At 59.9% G+C, this 10,000-nt stretch overlaps 2 non-coding genes and 1 pseudogene across 2 annotated transcripts in view; all 3 read right to left on the bottom strand.

Annotated features, from left to right (window-relative positions):
- LOC145276238 (large subunit ribosomal RNA) overlaps nucleotides 1-3,382 on the bottom strand; it is a 5,733-nt gene extending 2,351 nt beyond the window's left edge. The window contains exon 1 of the ribosomal RNA XR_013867907.1: nucleotides 1-3,382. This exon is cut by the window's left edge and continues 2,351 nt beyond it. This is a non-coding gene — a ribosomal RNA (large subunit ribosomal RNA).
- Nucleotides 3,383-3,976: 594 nt separating this feature from the next.
- LOC145276239 (5.8S ribosomal RNA) lies at nucleotides 3,977-4,134 on the bottom strand. The gene has a single exon (XR_013867908.1). It is a non-coding gene; the product is annotated as a 5.8S ribosomal RNA (ribosomal RNA).
- A 399-nt stretch (nucleotides 4,135-4,533) lies between these two features.
- LOC145276242 (small subunit ribosomal RNA) lies at nucleotides 4,534-6,906 on the bottom strand (annotated as a pseudogene).
- Between the last annotated feature and the right edge of the window lie 3,094 nt (nucleotides 6,907-10,000).

The raw sequence follows: 10,000 nt of genomic DNA, 5'->3' as shown, positions 1-10,000 counted from the left end.
TTCGCCGCAAAGCGCGAACGGAGCGAACGCTACAGCCCCGTACCGGTTCCTCGCTTCGCGCGGGCACGGCCCGACCGACCCGGTCCTCGGAGCCAATCCTTCTTCCGAAGGTACGGATCCATTTTGCCGACTTCCCTTACCTACATTGATGCCATCGACGAGAGGCTGTACACCTTGGAGACCTGCTGCGGATGGTGGGGTACGGACCGACTCGAGAGCTGCGAAAACCGGACCCGGATTTTCCAGGGCCGCCGAAAGCGCACCGGACGCCGCCCGAGCCGCGGCGCTCTACAGGTACCTTTTCCGTATCTCCGGACGAGCCGATTCCACGGACATGGTCCTTTACGAAGAAGAGAGAACTCTTCCCGGGGCTCCCGGCGACGTCTCCGGGCTCGCTTGCGTCACCGCGGTTTCGCCCGGGAAGCGACGGGCGCCGCCGACATCGCTGCCGACAGCGTCGCCACCCCCGGGCCCTCTCCGAGTCCGGGTTCGGGAATATTAACCCGATTCCCTTTCGACGGGAGGCCGGCCGCTTTTTTTTTGTTTGGGCTTTTGATTCGATTCGATTCGATTCGCTTTCCTTTCACCTTTCATAACGGATCCGGCGCCTTTCGGGAAGACTTTCGCCCGCGTCTTAGGACCGACTGACCCGTGCTCGACCGCCGTTGGCACGGAACCCTTCTCCACTTCGGTCTTCGAAGGTCTCGTTCGAATATTTGCTACTACCACCGAGATCTGCACCCGCGGTCGGCTCCACCCGGGCTCGCGCCCTAGGCTTCCGTGCTCGCCGCGGCGCCCTCCTACTCGTCGCGGCATCGTTTCGGCGCGAAAGTTCATCGCTCCTCGCCGCGACGGTCCGGCATCGGTCCGTCGCTCCAGCGCCATCCATTTTCGGGGCCGGTCGATTCGGCAGGTGAGTTGTTACACACTCCTTAGCGGATTCCGACTTCCCGTGGCCACCGTCCTGCTGTCTATATCGACCGACACCCTTTCGGGGATCTCATGGGCGTCGCGTTAGGCACCTTAGCCGGACGTTTGGTTCATCCCACAGCGCCAGTTCTGCTTACCAAAAGTGGCCCACTTGGCACTCGCATTCGAGGTGACCAACCGCCCAGCGAAGCGTGCTGGCGGCGGCGGCCGGATGGGTCGGCTCCGTCGTTCGGGAGAGTCGGCCCGTTCCACCCGTTCCGAGTTCGAGAGTAGGTCGAGGCCGTGAACGGCCCCGGGGCCTCCAATCGTTCGCTTTACCGGATGGAATTGCGACGATCGAGCGCCAGCTATCCTGAGGGAAACTTCGGAGGGAACCAGCTACTAGACGGCTCGATTGGTCTTTCGCCCCTACACCCGGTTCCGACGATCGATTTGCACGTCAGAGGCGCTTCGGACTTCCACCAGAGTTTCCTCTGGCTTCATCCCGACCGGGCGTGGATCGCCATCTTTCGGGTCCCTGGTCGCTCGCTACGCCAGAGTCGGCCGAGTCGTACTCGGAAAAAGGGGAAACCGACCCGGGGGTGATGCGCCCGCGCGCAGCGCCTAAACTCGACGACAAAATAGGACTAGTTCAAGCCGCGGGGATCTCACCGATGGGCGGAAGGAGGATATGGAAGCTGGCGCCCGGCAATTCCCCTTTTTGGATGATGCGCCGGTCCCCTCTCGGGGAGGAGGGAAAAACAACCGCACGTCAGCCACGAGCCTTCCCTCTCCTATCTCTCTCGGGAAGAGAGAAAAAAGGAAAAGTTGCGGGCACCGCAGCAGCGACGGCGGAAGGCCGAAAACGCCGCGCCGGCGGGATCGGGCACGGCTCGGAGGCGGGTGAGGGCGAGGAGAAGACGACGGCACGAGACCGACGACACCCCCCGACGACCCCCGGACGACTTTGCCACGACACCTCTCCCGATCGACGCCCTCCTACACGCTCTCTCGCTTTCGCTTCGCCTTCGGGGTTAGTCAGAGGTGGCCCCTACGACTCGCGAACGGCCAGGACTCCTCGGTCCGTGTTTCAAGACGGGTCGGGTGGGTTGCCGATGCACGTCGCTGACCCGGGGTGGCGGGCGGCTCGAGTAAAAAAGCGTCGCCGAGCGACCTCTCCGGAAACGGAAACGGGCGCGGGCGGGGTTGCCCCCGACAAGAACCCGAAACGTCGGCGAGGTGCGTGACGGCGAGGCCGCGCCAGTCCTATCCCGCCTCTCATCGCGCACGCGCCCGAGACGGTGGGGCGCCTAAGGAGCGACACACAGAGTGCGTCGCCCGCACGCGACTTCCGGCGGGATCAAAACGGACCGGCTCGCCACGTGTAACGGATCGTGTCAGATTTCCTCCGTTCCCGGCAGAAAGGGGCAGTTACGTTCGCGGGCCCGACGGCCGGTGGCCCCCGACTTCACAAGGTGGGAAGACGGGGGTTTTCAGGGTGATGAAACGCCTGCCGCCTACGGAAAAAAACCCGCGTGTTCGACCTGCACGCCGGGAACGGGTCGCGACGACGGACCGGAGGGGAAGTGCGTCCGGTGCCGGCCGCGCGGAGGTCGCGCCGAAGCGCCCGCGCCATGATTACGCCGAGCGGATGATGAAGGGGACGGGTGCAGCGGAGTCGCGCGCGGAGGGAGCAGGAGGAAAGAAGAAGCGGCGGCGACGGATGCGGCGGGTTAGGGCCCGGCGGCAGCAGCGATCGAGAGGACGAGTCCCCTCCGTCGCAGCCAACCGACGCAGCCACCTACCGACGCCGCGGTCGTCACCACGTTTCCCTTCCCGCTATCCACGCGGCCCGTCTCCTTCGTCGGCGACGCGGGCACAAAAGCTGGAACCGCGGGGAACGAGTCCCCCGCGGACACGACGAACGACGACCTGTGCCGCGACGGCCTCTCTTTCAAGAACACACATCGAGTTTGGGCTCGAGCCTAGGCAGCACCGGACTGAGTCCCCCCGCGATCGCGGTGAGCGGTCCCACCCGTTTACCCCTGGGCGGTTTCACGTTCTCTTGAACTCTCTCTCCAAAGTTCTTTTCAACTTTCCCTCACGGTACTTGTCGACTATCGGACTCGTCCCGGTATTTAGCCTTGGATGGAGCTTACCACCCGATTTGGGCTGCGTTCCCAAGCAACCCGACTCTCGGATCGAAGGCCGTCGCTCGCCGTCCGCACCGAATGGGCCTGGCACCCGCCGCGGGCGGCCCCGATCGAGGGAACTCCGAACTATGCGAGACGAAAACGAACGGCTGCCTTCGACCCATGCGCCACACGTCCCGAAGCCTTTAACTTGCGACGGGATTCGGCGTTGGGCTTCTCCCGGTTCACTCGCCGTTACTAAGGGAATCCCGGTTGGTTTCTTTTCCTCCGCTTAGCGATATGCTTAAGTTCAGCGGGTCGTCTCGTCCGAGCCGAGGGCGGCGGTTTTTAGTAGAGTGTGGTGTTTGGAGGAGAGGAATCTCGATCGGTACCCTCCGTGTGACGACGGCTGGCCGATATAGCGCCCGTCCGACCGAAAATGAAGAAGCCAACAATTAAAAAAAAGCGTGGGTCCTCCCCATCCGACGTTGCGTTGCCTACGACGCGGCCACCTTTTTACGGTGCGACGGCCGTGCTCGTCGCGCTGCTCGAGGCGTCGCTGAGAGACACCTTCATGAGGCAGAGAGCGAGACGAGCAGGCGGCGCTTACGTCGGCAGTCGGTTAGGTCGGTACTTTTTTTTTGGTCTCCCTTCGGCTGCTTTCGGACAGACTCCTCCTGCTCCTCCTCCACAGTGTTTCTTCACGCGGTCGAAAAGGGAAAAGACTCCGCGGTCTGCCAGCGGGAGACGAAGGAGGAGGCCGGAGAGGGTTTTAAAAAAAAAAAAGACATTGAAGAGGAGTCAATTCTTTTTTTATTTTTCTTCCCCCTCGTCACTCGCTCCTGCGACGTCCCGGTTACCACCGTGCCGAGGACCGGGCGGGCACGGGGACGGCAAGATGTCGTTTCGTTAACGGAGAAAGACATGTAACGTTCCGCCTCTCGACCGGACGTGGCCCCGAGACAAGGGATCTCGGGGCCGCAATGTGCGTTCGAGGTGTCGATGTTCACTGAGTCCTGCAATTCGCATCAGTTATCGCGGCTGGCCGCGCTCTTCATCGACGGACGAGCCGAGTGATCCCCCGTCCAGGGTTCAGCACTTGGTTTTTTTATATTAGTTTTTGTTTATATAGATTTAGTAGTGTGCGAGGAGGTCTGTGCGAGGAGGCGTGACGGCATTGCAATGTCGCGAGTAGTTTGTTTTTTTAGCTAGCGGCGGTGGCACAGCGGCTGCAAAAAAACAAAAAAAAACGATAAAGCGGCGACAAGGCAAAGAAGAAGCGGCCATCACTTGCGGTGGGCGAAAAAACAAACAGGTGGTAAGACGCGGAAGCAAGCAAGAAGAGCTGGGGCTTTAAAAACCTCCGCGTCACCACAAATCTATCTCTCGCTCCGCCTTTTATAGGTTTGTTTGCGCGCATTCGAGGCGTTGACGCCGACAGACAGAGGAGGTAGGCCGGAAAACAACAAACCAGTCTCGAACGGGAAAACGGTAATGATCCTTCCGCAGGTTCACCTACGGAAACCTTGTTACGACTTTTACTTCCTCTAAACGATCGGGTTCGGTCGTCTTCTCCAGGCATCGAACGCCGAGGCGTAGATGCACGAGTGTCGTGACGGACACGTCGCGCACTGCCCGGCGGCGTCGTCGGCCAGATCCGAGGACCTCACCGGACCGTTCGATCGGTAGTAGCGACGGGCGGTGTGTACAAAGGGCAGGGACGTGATCGACGCGGGCTGTTGACCCGCGCCTACCGGGAATTCCTCGTTCACGGGGTTGGTTACAGGCCCCGATCCCTATCACGGGAGGTGGTTCAGAGGTTTCCCAACCCTCTCGGGCCGGGGCGAAGTCCCCGCTGATACCTCCAGTGTAGCGCGCGTGCGGCCCCGGACATCTAAGGGCATCACAGACCTGTTATCGCTCCGCCTCGTGTGGCTTTCTGCCACCCGTCCCTCTAAGAAGTGCGTGAGAAAACCGACCCGGACCCGAGCGCCACGGAGGACGCCGAGCCCGCCGTAAAAATCACTGACATCGGCGCACTAGTTAGCAGGCCGGAGTCTCGTTCGTTATCGGAATCAACCAGACGGATCGCTCCACCAACTAAGAACGGCCATGCACCACCACCCACCGAATCGAGAAAGAGCTATCGATCTGTCAATCCTACCGGTGTCCGGACCGGGTGAGTTTTCCCGTGTTGAGTCAAATTAAGCCGCAGGCTCCACTCCTGGTGGTGCCCTTCCGTCAATTCCTTTAAGTTTCAGCTTTGCAACCATACTCCCCCCGGAACCGAACTCTGGTTTCCCGCAGGCTACCCGCCGGGTCATGGAAGCGAACGCCGGCGGATCGCCGGTCGGCATCGTTTACGGTCGGAACTACGACGGTATCTGATCGTCTTCGAACCTCCGACTTTCGCTCTTGATCGAGGAAAACGTGCTTGCCACACGCCATCGCTGCAGTTCGTCTTGCGACGATCCAAGAATTTCACCTCTAACGTCGCAATACGAGTGGCCCCGACCGCTCCCTTCGATCATTGCCTCGCCCGTAGACGGAGACCGACAGACGTAGACGAGGCCCTCTTCCATCATTCCATGCTTATCGTATGCAAGCTTGAACAGCCCGCTCTGAGCACTCTAATTTTTTTCAAAGTGAACGTACCGGCCGCCGCGGACACTCGGTTAAGAGCACCCTTGGAGGAGAAACCGCCGACCGCAACACGCGCGCAGACAAGACACGAAGCAGGGACTCGGAGCGGACCGGGGGGTTCAAAAAAAAAGAGGAACGCGCGGAAAGGGAGAGGGAGAGAAGCGCGGGGGTCAGAGTGCGGGGATGCGAATGAACGCACCCAAACACACACACGTAGCACCCCCCCGTTAGACTACTCCCGGAACCGAACCGACGACCACTTGTTTTTTTTTTCCCGGATCCCGATCACGACCTCCTCGTCCACCTCGCCGGCAGGACCGCGTGGCGGGTATGCTAGCGGTTGACACCGGCGGAAAGGGCCGGGAATGCGAACGGACGACCAAAGTCAACGACGGACGATGGCGCCGCCGCCCCGGGGCCGCTTGCGCGACCACGAACCCGAGTTCGGACTACGAGCTTTTTAACCGCAACAACTTTAATATACGCTACCGGAGCTGGAATTACCGCGGCTGCTGGCACCAGACTTGCCCTCCGGTTGGTCCTCGTTAACGGATTTGAAGTGTACTCATTCCGATCGCGGGGCCTCGACAGAGTCCCGCGTCGTTATTTTTCGTCACTACCTCCCCGTGCCGGGAGTGGGTAATTTGCGCGCCTGCTGCCTTCCTTGGATGTGGTAGCCGTTTCGCATGCTCCCTCTCCGGAATCGAACCCCGATTCCCCGTTACCCGTAGTAACCACGGTAGGCACTTAACCGACCGTCGACAGTTGATAGGGCGGACCCTCGAGAGACCCGTCGCCGGGCGTGAAAGCTCGTGCGATCGACCAGTGAGTTATCCAGAGTCACCAAAGCGGAGCGCGCCGCCCTATGAGCCCCGCCACCGAACGGACCCGCGAGCGGGAACGCCGACGACGGGAGGACGGAATGACGCGCATCGGTCTCAGTCTAATATGTAGCGCCGCGACCCGGAACGGCCGACGCGGGTGCCAGCGCGCGAGGCGTGGCGACGACGGCGCGCCGACCGATCGCGGCCTGTGTCACATGTATTAGCTCTAGAATTGCCACAGTTATCCATCGCCTCCGAGGAGGAATACGGTCCCGAGGATTAGGTCCGGTTCCTGAGCCATTCGCGGTTTCGCCCGTTCTAATGCGTGGCGTGAACTTACACTTGCATGGCTTAAGCTTTGAGACAAGCATATGACTACTGGCAGGATCAACCAGGTATCGTTGGAATTTGGGACTTTGTTTCGACAGAACGACAGACCGACCGACCGACCGACCGACATAAGACAGACAACTACAACGACGGGCACGTGTTTATTTATTTTTCGAGGGGGTTCGCCGTCAGAAGAAGCGCGCTGCCCGCGCTGATGGCCTCTTTTTTGTTTCTCCCCTGACTTGGACCGAGACCGAGACTCAAAGAACGAAAGCGACCAACGTCGACAACAACAACGACAACGGCACCCTTGACAGCGATACATACGACAAACGACAAGCAGCACGACGGCAGTGCACACGGACATCGAGGGTCAAGGTGCAGACTGAACTCGCCGAGGTCGTCGTCATCGTGGTCGCCATCGATTCCGTCTCGTCGTCGTCGTCGTCAACGTCCACGTCACAGCCGGCCGAGAAGAGAGAACAGACGACAGCGTCGACAACAACAACATCGACAACGGCACCCTTGACAGCGATACATACGACAAACGACAAACAGCACGACGGCAGTGCACACGGACATCGGAGGTCAAGGTGCAGACTGGAATCGTCGAGGTCGTCGTCATCGTGGTCGCCATCGATGCCGTCTCGTCGTCGTCGTCGTCGTCTTCGTCGTCGTCGTCGTCGTCATCAACGTACCAACCGACCGAGACGAGAGAGCAAGCAACAACGTCGACAACAACAACGACAACGGCACCCTTGACAGCGATACATACGACAAACGACAAACAGCACGACGGCAGTGCACACGGACATCGGAGGTCAAGGTGCAGACTGAACTCGTCGAGGTCGTCGTCATCGTGGTCGCCATCGATGCCGTCTCGTCGTCGTCGTCGTCTCCGTCGTCGTCGTCGTCGTCGCCAACGTCAACGTCAACATCACAGCCGTCATCGGGGAGGAGCTGGACCAGGGCAGCGGCGGCGTAAATTTTCCCGTCACCTTCGTCGTCGCCTTCGTCGACCGACCGACCGACCGGCGTCGTGTTCGTGCTCGGAAAACCGAGGAGAGACAACGTGCACATGGCGCGTTCTCGCAAGCGGCTCCTCGGTCCGATTTTTTTGGGCGGCTTTTTCGAGCTTTTTTTTTTTTTTCTCACCCTTTCGTCCGTGCGACGGCGAACGTTAGGGGAAAAAAAAAAAAAAAAAAAAAACGACAACAACGCGGCGGACCGGGCGAACAACATCGTCGACACACACGACATTGACGACCGGTCCCCCTTTTCACAATCGCATCGAGATAAAAACGAACGAGTCCGATTCGAGCACCGAGTCGCGAGCGGGAGGACTGTCGGTGCAAGTATCGATCACTGACGTGAGCGCTTCGCCGGACAGAGGATGGCTCATCCGGCAGCCGTGCAAATCGACGGTATGGGAAGAACGAACAAGAAGAGCAACGACTTGATCGGCGGCTTGGGAACTGCGGACGGTGAAAACGGGTTAATCGACTGCGACCACGACTGCTCGATCGATCTTCTTTGGCGCTAACAAAGGTGGAGGTGGCGCAAGAAGGGACTAGCGCTATCACCGTCCACGTATCAGAAGATGCGGCGGCAGACGTCGACGCTTATGCGTTGTCGGACGAGAAGTCGCTGCAGCACGTGTACCGCGAGCGGGACGTCCAAGGTTTTGCCAGACGGAAAGAAATCGGGTGTCAGCGAACGTTCACACGGCTGTGAGATCGGACGCTGACAGGAGTAGGAGGCGGCAGGCAGGCGGCGGTTACGGCGGCGGCGCCTGCTGCTGCTCATCCTCCTGTTTGCTGCGGCGACTTCCAGGACGGGAGAGCATCGAACAACGTACGTATGGTTACAAGGGGATCAGGATCTACATAGTGCATCCCCCGCGGCTATTTTTGTTTGTTTGTTCGCTCGTTCGTTAATTCGTTCGTTCGTTCGTTCGTTCGTTACAATGTACGTTTTTCCGTTCGACGGCGGCAGAGAGCGGCGGCGTTTCTCCCTAATCCGGAGGATTTATCGGTCGCACAGCGATGGGTCGTTCGGCCGATCATCGAAAGATTCGCAGGTAGTGGTTGAATGGCAGAACGGCAGCAACAACAGCGGCGGCTGAGAGCGGCGAACGCTGAGGCGGAAGCAGAAGCTGCAGCAAACGTATCGGCTAAACATGGTGGACATAGATATGGCTGACGACGCGGGTACCACGACGACTATGGAACCAGGAAAAGGAGCCGTTAGTTGTTCCAACATATCGTTCGACACGTCGAGCAGCCCTAGGTCCACGGAGAAGCACACACACGTACCACGTATTATAACCTAACGACGATGAGCGGGCGCACGGTTGGCAGGAACGAAGGCGGCGGATCAAAACAAGTTGGAGCGCGGCGACAGCGATAACGGTGACAGCCCTAGGCGGCGGAGATGCCACTTTCTGACGCCTTTGCGACAAGCCCGTAGAGACGTTCCGGACCACCACGAGGCAAAGAGTCGCTGCTCCGACGAACCGACACACCAAAGTGTGCTTCCTACCGAACATGTTTTATAAAACTTTCAAACTGGAAAACCCCAGAAATGGTGTTGGTATTCGTCCAGACCCACCTCCGACACCTGAAAATGGTGGTCAAAAAAAACGTCGATTATACGAAGCGACATTTCTGGTCGGCGATTTTCCAGTTTTACGCCTACTGCCACATGGGGATGTCGGTAGGCGTCGCAAAGTGCCTTCTCGACGCCTAGGCACACCAGGACTTTGTCATTTTTTTCCCCCTCGACATTCCTGGTCCGGTCTATTCCGATTTTACACCTACCGCCATGTGGGGGTGGCAGTAGGCGTCGAAAAGTGCCTTCTCGACCGCTAGCGACACCACTACTTTATCGAGCTCTGGAGGCCCGCACACCGACCCGGGGGCCGCGGAGTCGACCCCGGGGGCCTCCTGGCGTCGCCGCCGCTCACTTGGACGCCTTCCGCAACCTGTGGTCCCGCTCGGGGCCGCCGGGAGCCTCGCCGACCTGACCGGTGTCGGTAGGCGTCTGGAAGCGCCCGGCCGACCTGGACGAGGTCCCCCTGGCCCCCGGGGGACACCCCTTAGTTGGATGGGGGTGCTGTCCCGGGCACACATGCAACCCGCGGCCGCCTACCGACAGCCCCCT

The sequence above is a fragment of the Euprymna scolopes genome, unplaced genomic scaffold, assembly GCF_053919585.1.
Source record: "Euprymna scolopes isolate OS-2025 unplaced genomic scaffold, ASM5391958v1 sca771, whole genome shotgun sequence".
NCBI lineage: Eukaryota > Metazoa > Mollusca > Cephalopoda > Sepiida > Sepiolidae > Euprymna > Euprymna scolopes.
This window is presented reverse-complemented; position numbering and strand designations above follow the sequence as displayed.